Genomic DNA, 8,809 nt, shown 5'->3' with positions numbered 1-8,809 from the left:
GACTTCAGTTTTTCGAGAAGGTTTTAAAGGAAGAAAATTTTATTCTAGGAGATATTTCGAGGAGCCATGATCATTTCCAGCTATTGGGGAAGCTCAGATTTCTTTTGAAGAAAATTGTCATTTCCCAGGACTTTGGGGAGCATGAGCACTAATAAAAATATGCCAAATTTGACAAAATCTTTTTCATGTTCAGCCTAATGTAAAGAAAAAAGACAGGTGATAAAAACCTAAACGCATATAACATTCCTATTTATGTTTTTACTATTTAGCTCATTGCTGGTTAACGTTGATATTGTAGGACGCCAGGGCTCAGAGATGAACATGAGCTTCATTTCTTATCAGATGTAACATAATCTTTGCTATGAAACCAATATATTGTAAAACTCTAAGATAGTTTTTACGAAAGTAAAACAGTTCAAAAACAGGGATGATACCTTTTTATTGACAGTGAATAGATATAAAATTATTTAACTGGATATTTCGAACACATATACAGTGTTCATCATAAGCAGTAAAACTAAAAGACATGAATAAAAATAAACAAAAATTTATACCTAATAAACTAATTACATATAGTTTTATTGCTCTTATTTTTTTTTCAATGCAACCAACCGAGGCAAATCTCCTTTGACCTTTTTGGGTTCCGGTTCATTAGAATTATCTGACATATTACGAGGACAGAGGTCATAGCTCTTAGGTGAGGTGATATTTACTTTATTTGACCTCAGTAAATTATCATAAATTGAGTTCAATCCAAATTCGCCTGTATCTCTGTTTATGGAATTATTCTTGAATAGAATTTTTTAATTTCGATTGTTTCCCTGAAAGTTTGCTTTAAACCTTTTCATCGTCTTTAAAGCAAAATACCAAACCTGAAGATTTCACGTCAGCCCTCTCGGAGCATATCTTTAATTTTCCAAATCATTTTATTTTGTCTGAAAAGTTTCCTTGATTTCTAGGGATCAAGTTTAAAGCAAACTTTCAGGGAAACAATCGAAATTAAAAAAATTCTATTCAAGAATAATTCGATAAACAGAGATACAGGCGAATTTGGATTGAACTCAATTTATGATAATTTACTGAGGTCAAATAAAGTAAATATCACTTAACCTAAGAGCTATGACCTCTGTCCACGTAATATGTCAGATAATTCTAATGAACCGGAACCAAAAAGGTCAAAGAGATTTGCCTCGGCTGTTGCATTGAAAAAAATAAGATCAATAAACTATACGTAATTAGTTTATTAGGTATAAATTTTGTTTATTTTTATTCATGTCTTTTAGTTTTACTGCTGATGATGAACACTGTATATGTGTTCGAAATATCCAGTTAAATAATTTTGTATCTATTCACTGTCAATAAAAAGGTATCACCCCTATTTTGAACTGTTTTACTTTCGTCATGGAAAGGCAGTGTGGTCTTCGAAGTTATCTAAGATATTTTTTTTTTTATAGATCTATAGAGTAAAACACAACACATATTAGACATGCTTGTCTTTTGCAAGGGGTTCTTTTACCTTTAGTCAAAACGTATTTAAAAAAAGATATAAAACGAACAATATGCTACAACTAAAATTTTATCAGTTTTATGCTTCATCCTATTGTATTGAGACGGCATTTAGGAGGTTTCTATTTGCATCCATACAGTAAGCAGGAGTCAAGACAAGTATTGAATGGCCTATCAGACACAAAAAAGCCCACAAAGTAGCTTGGTGTAGAAGGGACAGCAAAATACTAGGCATATATGTACATTCTCTTCATAAAATATTATTCCCTAGACAATGCTTTGCAACATATTTTGCAGTTTGTATCTTTGAGCACACTAGGCCCCGTACGGTTTAATTACCGATTGTAGAACATTACTCAAAAGAAACAGTTCAGCATGGATACATAACATAAAACACAAACGATTATCCAACAATTTTCTCATGCAACTCACCAATGTAATCAGTGCATGCCTGAAGTTTATTAGGCAGCTCTCAGAACAGAATTGTCTATCTTTATTTATTTCTGGATACAAGTAATGAAGGGTCGTCTTTTCTTCTCTGCACCACTCACAAACTAAAAGAAAATTCAGTTTATTTATTTTGGACTGGTACTTCTGATCTTGAAAACTCGGTTCTAGCAAACCTTTTTCAAGGCTAATTTTCCAAAGCATCCTGAATAAACCAAAAGTTTGAAACCCTTCTTCTGGAAAATTAGTATCAATAACTAAATTAGCATCCTTAGTAAAAGCCAACTCTGCATTTTAATTTAGATCATTACAAATTTATAATGTATGCGTCTCTGGGATCTTTTAAATTTTTATACATTAATTTTGACAAAAACAAACTGATAAAAACCTCAGCTGCCAACAAATTAAAAATTTAGACCCTATGATTTTGGGTTGTATTGACAGAAAATATTTATGGCAACCAAAGTCTACTGCACTTTTCAAAATATAGTTAGATAGTTATAAATAGTTAAGGAGTAGAGATAAGAGCTTAAAAAACACATTTCCAGGTAGATAATTTAGATGCTGATTTAATTTCTGACAAATTCATTCTCTCAGCTCAACTATTATCCAAGATAGTAAAAAGCCCCTTTCCCTAAGATTTTAAACCACATAATTTTTGCAAGTTCATCAAGTTTAGTAGCCTTCAGAGGAAGGAATGATTAAAATGATAGGGCCATATTTCAAAATAATCTTCCTCATAGAAAATTTGGCGCTAATACTTAGGCTCTCATATATTTGAATTTAAAAGACTACAAATTAACGTATTTACTTCAAGTCAAGATCAAATTTTCTTCTTTTTTTACTGCTCACAGTCTGGTGTGTTACATAAGTCATCAAAAGATTAACAAAATGGCAGAATTCAAACTTTCAGATATATTAGACTTACATAGTAGGCTGGGTGTCTCCTTAAATTTGACTGCTTTCTAAAATAATGGCAAAATTTTCAGTAGAATTCAAGATGACTTTCCAATTTTGGAAAGTAGCCTTTGTAGTATTACTCACCTAGCCCACATGTGCTTTCCCCTGCAAGTGTTAAACACTACCCCATGTGTTTTTGCTTGCTTGCATATTGTGTGTTTTATATTATAGGTGCTTGAGTCATAACAAAAGGTACAAACCAAATACTACATGGTGTCAGAGGTAAAAGTCTAAAATGGATGTCCGACAGCCTTCAATCAATTAGGGTGCACAAAATTTGGGTAGTGAGTGGACAATTTGAATATGATGCTACACTTATGCTCTACGGTCCTTTAGCAGGGAAGACTGAAAAAGTGCAATGTGCTTATCTCCTTATCTGGGTTGGAGATAGAGGACATGAAACATTAGTAACATTTGATATGCCAGTTGCTGCAGTGGATAAAATAACAGCATATATTTTAAATGTTAAAGATTATGCTGCCACCAAAATGCAACCAAGCTTTCTCACAACATGTGTTTCAAAAAAGAGAACAACTGGAAACAGAAAGTTTGGACAAATTCATTACTGAACTCAAGTTCTTGTCAAAGCTTGTGGCTACATTGAGATGAGTGAAATGATTCGGGGCAAGATTGTCTCCGGTGTAAAGAATGCAAAATCCATGAGAGATTGTTAGCAGAAGGTGATCAACTAACGCTTGAAAGGGCCATAACAATCTGCCGAACATGTAAAACGATCCATGTGCAACTAAAAACATTTGAAGAGAAACAAGAAATAAAGCAAGCAATTGACCATGTATCAAGAAACTGAAAAAAAAAAAAACAGTAGCAAAAAATCCATAGTACTATTTTGTGGTGGGGAATTTAATAAACATAATGTGTGCCCTGCAAAGGGAAGTTTTGCTCAAAATGTAAAAATAATCAACCATTTTGCCAGGTTTGCAAAAAACAAAACAGTGAATGCTGTTGAAGATCAGCATAATGCACATGAAACAGGTGGAGAATGCCCATCTAGCTCTGATCCAAACGAAGAATCAGACTTATCTCTATGCAGTCAACCAGGATCAAGGCAAGGATGAAGCCATTGCAACCATAACCATTAATGGACAGACAAGGGTAGATTTTAATATCGATACTGGTGCCCAAGGAAACAATCCCAAAGCATTACCTGGATATGCTATCCCCTAATTCAGTATTAGAGACAACCAGATTTAAACTCACAAGTTACTATGGTTCCCAGATACCTTCACTTGTAACTTGTGAACTGCAGAGCAGCTACCAACAAGGCCAATTCAACTCTAGGACATTACAAGGAGTGGCATCCAGAACCACTCCTATTACTGGGCTGAAATCAAGCTGACTTAAATTTAGTCAAACTTATCCTCAATGTTGAAATGCAGAAGCAACAAGATCATCCAACAAGCACACCACAAGGTTCTAATAAACATTTTTGAAGGGATTGAAAAGCTTGCAGGAGAGTGTGAAATACATTTGAAAGAAGATGCCCACCCCTACAGTACACCTGCAAGAAGGTGCCCATATCAATGAGAGACAAGCTGAAAGACAAGATTGCCCACCTTGAAGAGCTAGAAATAATTGAGAAGCCAGCCAACCAACTGAGTGGGTTAATGCTATGGTCATATGTACAGCTGTGCATCAACCCAGTTGACCTAAGCAAAGCAATTAAACATCCCTACTGTCCAATCTCAACCTTTGATGATGGTATTAGTAACCTGGACAGAAATGCTTACTTCACAAAGCGAGATGCACAGTCAGGCTACTGAATACTCCAACTGTCTGAAAAGGCATCATACCTTACAACATATAGCACAGTCTATGGCAGATCACTGGAAAAAAGGCATCCTTTGGATTGACATTAGCACAAGACGAGTCCAGTAAAGAATCAAACAGGCATTTGAGGGCCTCCAATGGCTGTGCCTTCTAGTTGATGATCTCCTAATCTATGGGAAAACCCCAAAAGAACATTATGACAGACATGAAAAAGTTCTAAGCGAGCTAAGAGGTCTGGTATAAAATTAAACAAAAGCAGGTGTCAGTTTGGTCTGGAAAAGATTCACTATTTTGGCCATGTGATCAGCAAACATGGCATCAAGCCAGACCCCGTAAAAACTCCAAGCCATTAATGATATACCCTAACCTAAAACAAGAAAGAGCTCCAAATACTACTTGAAACGTTTGAATTTCTATTCAGGTACATTTCTGACCTATCATAAAAAACAAGCCCCTCAGAGACTTGTCAAAACAAGACTTTTTCACTCTACAAGAGTGGCATTGTGAATACATCATGGACATTAAGTATTCAATCGTGTCCAGATTAGCATTTTGATCAGAGCTGCAGGACCATCAATTAAAAGTGGACACCTCAAAACATGGCCTTGGAACAGATATATCAGCAAATGACAACATATTTGGCTATCTACCCAGACATTGATATGGAAACATTTCAACACGAAAGTTAATGTGACAACAGACCATCATTCATTAGAAACCATACTCTCAAAGTTACTCCAAAATGCGCCTGCCAGGATGCAAAGACTCCATGATTCAAAATTCAACCATATGATCTCTTGGTTCATACTCTCCAAGCCCTGACATCCCTGTAGCAGAAGCTTTGTCATGTCTCCACCTGCCTGACATAAACGAGGAGTTACATCCTGATATTTAATTCTTTGTACACGCCAAAACAAACCGTCTACCTGTCAGTGATACTAAAATCTGATAAATCAAGAAAAAGACAAAATCAGCCCCCAGCTCACCCCACTAGGAACTACACACAAGGAAGGTTGGGCAACCTTTCAAAATCTCTGCCTTGTTGACATCAGACTGTTCTAGAATATTCAACACAAACTAGCAGCTGTTGATGGACTGCTTTTCAAGGGGCCCAGAATCATAATTCCATCATGTCTCCAAAAGAATATTTTGGCACAGCTCCATGCTGCCCATTTTGCACGGAGAAAACAAAACAGAGAGCTCGCATGCTCATGTATTTGCCAAGCCTGAATCTTGATATTGAAAACTCTATTCAATATGTGAAGCCTGTGCAAAGTTTGCTCCAAACAACACAAAAGAACCCCTGACCAATGCCAGCATTCCCATCCTACCATGGCAGCATATAGCAATTGACTTGTTCAAGTGGAACAACCAACATTACCTGATCACTGCCACTATTTGAAAAAGATAAGCCACCATGCACCGATTTCAGGGAAGGTCATTCAGAGCTAAAGGCGAAATTTCCCCATCATGGTATACCACAGTTGATGATACCAGAAAATAAGACCCAGCTTTCATCAAGTGAATAGAAGTTTTCACAAATTATGGGGAATAGAGTACCAAGACATCAAATCCCATGTACCTGAGGTCCAACAGACTTTTTAGAGAAAGAAGTCAAAAATACCAGAACACACCAGTAGATGAGTTGGCTTCCCATGCTCAGCTGCTAATGAGTTGTCAACTTTGATCATTCTATCTTGCCGTACCAGTATCTGAGAAAAAAAAACTGTTCCTCAAAAGGTATTCACAGAAAACAAATAAAATACCAGGTGCAACAAAAATCTTATTATGATAAAAGAATGCCAAAACGCCACACCAGGGATAAGGTTTTTATACAAGAGAAGGAAAGGGGAATGGACCAAAGCAGAAGTTGTGTCATGCAGCAAAAATTCAAGGTCACACCTAGTAAGAACAGCACTGGGTCCTTGCTAAGAAGAAACTAGATTTCATATATCCTGGCTGTATCCTTCAACACATGAAGTGATTAAATAAAAAAAAATAATTTTTTTAGCTGAAAGTAACGAGCGACATTAAAACTTAAAACGAACAGAAATTACTCCGTATATAAAATGGGTTGTCCCCTCTGCAATCCCTCGCTCTTTACGCTAAAGCTTTTAATTGTTTTAAAAAGTAGAATTGTGGCAAAGAGTCAAACTTTAGCGTAAAGAGCGAGGGATTGCGGTTTATTTTGTTAGTTGAGTTATATTCTTTTGTAGATTGTGTTTATTAAAGATTAGGTGAAAAAACAAGGTAAGAAATCCTCCAGAGCCATTGTTGGCACATACGGCTTTGAAGCAACGTTTCAGTTGCTGGCTCTTTTTTCAGGGACAAGTTGCAAGTTTGTCGCTGTTCATTTCACATGAAAGATAAACATAAAAGACGTGCTATATTGTCAACAACTATATTGTTGTTGCATCAAGGATGAATCAGGGTCTTACCACAATCTATGTTGAGTCAGCATTCCAATATACCATTGCAAATGAAAATTGTATCATCACTATCTTGGACAAAATAAGAAAGTGCATTGAAAGACTGGCATACTACCTTTGAGGAAGATATTTTTTTTGATAATCTACTTGATGTCTATTCTATGCATGAATCCACAGATGATAGTATACAGAATAGTAATGAGACTGGCATCCTTATGGTTCTGAAACCAATAAGGGCAGTGGTGCCAAAAGGAGTTAAACATCTAAAACAAACCATCTCTGTTGAACATAGAGAAAATAGACATTGATTCACTTCATAAATACAATTGGCAGACATATACCACTAGTTTTTGTTTTCTCAGAAAAAAATTCTAGCCTGAGATGATACATAGTCACATTGATCAGAGATATATTTTTTTTCCACAAAAAAACAGAATTGTTCTTTTAACTTTTCCATTCACATTCCTCCCACCAACTCAAACCCTTAGATGTTGGTATTTCCACCAACTCCATCACTTAGATATTGGTGTTCTTGGTCCTTACAAGAGTCATATCAAGCTTCAGTTCAATGAATGACTCTGGTTGAATCCTGGACAAAGATATCTATTCACAAAATGGCTGAACTTTCTCTTATGGCCAACCTATAAAAGTTTTCACAGCTAATGTCTCTTCTTCTTTCAAAAAGGATCGAGTATGATCTTTTAACAAGAATGTGTTTTGTGAGGTAGAATTCCTTGCATATCAAATGAAAGATCAAATTATTCAAGGTCAAGTAAGTTTAAATCAGGGAAAGGCAACTGGATTGGAACACAAAGAAATTTACCAGTCTAAGGCCAACAATAGCAGTTCTACTCCTGGGTAATCAACTGATACCTGCCCTGTTCAGGGGCCATCAACCACTAACCTGCAAGGTCATTTGACCAGAATAAACCCAGAAATGATTAGACCTTTTCTGTGTTAAAAAATTGTTGAATCAATTTTTTACAAGCATCTCATAACCAAAAGAACCAGGAGAGTGACAGACACCCAAGAAAAGGAAAAAAAATTGACACAAAAGAGCATGAATAGGGAGAGAAAAAGCAAGCTAAGAAAATGACCCTGGTGGTCTCAATCTGCAACATTCATCTGATGGATCATTACCTCTTGGCGTAGAAGGTCATTATAATTATAACCAGCCATTCAGTCCTCTCCTCTTCAAGTAGGATATTTCCTTTGTCAAGTTTCAGCTAAGAAGTCAACCTACTGCTATGTTGGCTTAGTACAGGATATTGAGGAAGAAGAAGCTACACTCAGTTTCCTGCACAAGAAAATGAAAAGTTTGTCTTCCCAAGTTAAAAGATGTTACAAGTGTGGAATTCCCAATATTCTCAAAAGTTAGCCATAAGTTTTATATTGCAGAGAGCTATGAAGTTTTTGGTTTTATTTCTCAAACACAAAAATGTCTTTGTCAACACAAGGTGAAGACATTATGTTTTCTTTTAAACATTCATTTTAATGATTTTGTACAAACTAATTCAAAGTAGAACCTTGTTTTATGGAAGAATTTAGTCTTATTTTAGAACTGCAATTAGTTGTTTGCATTTTCTTAGCTTCTTGGTCCAATCCAAGGATGTCCAAATGAACCTCACCAGGTAGAGTTGGTTGGGACACTTTGCAAAAGTATAATTGCAGATTTTGAG

This window comes from Artemia franciscana, chromosome 2 (assembly GCF_032884065.1).
Source record: "Artemia franciscana chromosome 2, ASM3288406v1, whole genome shotgun sequence".
In the NCBI taxonomy this organism is placed as follows: Eukaryota; Metazoa; Arthropoda; class Branchiopoda; order Anostraca; family Artemiidae; genus Artemia; species Artemia franciscana.
The sequence above is the reverse complement of the archived record's forward strand: the minus strand, read 5'-3'. Positions refer to the sequence as shown.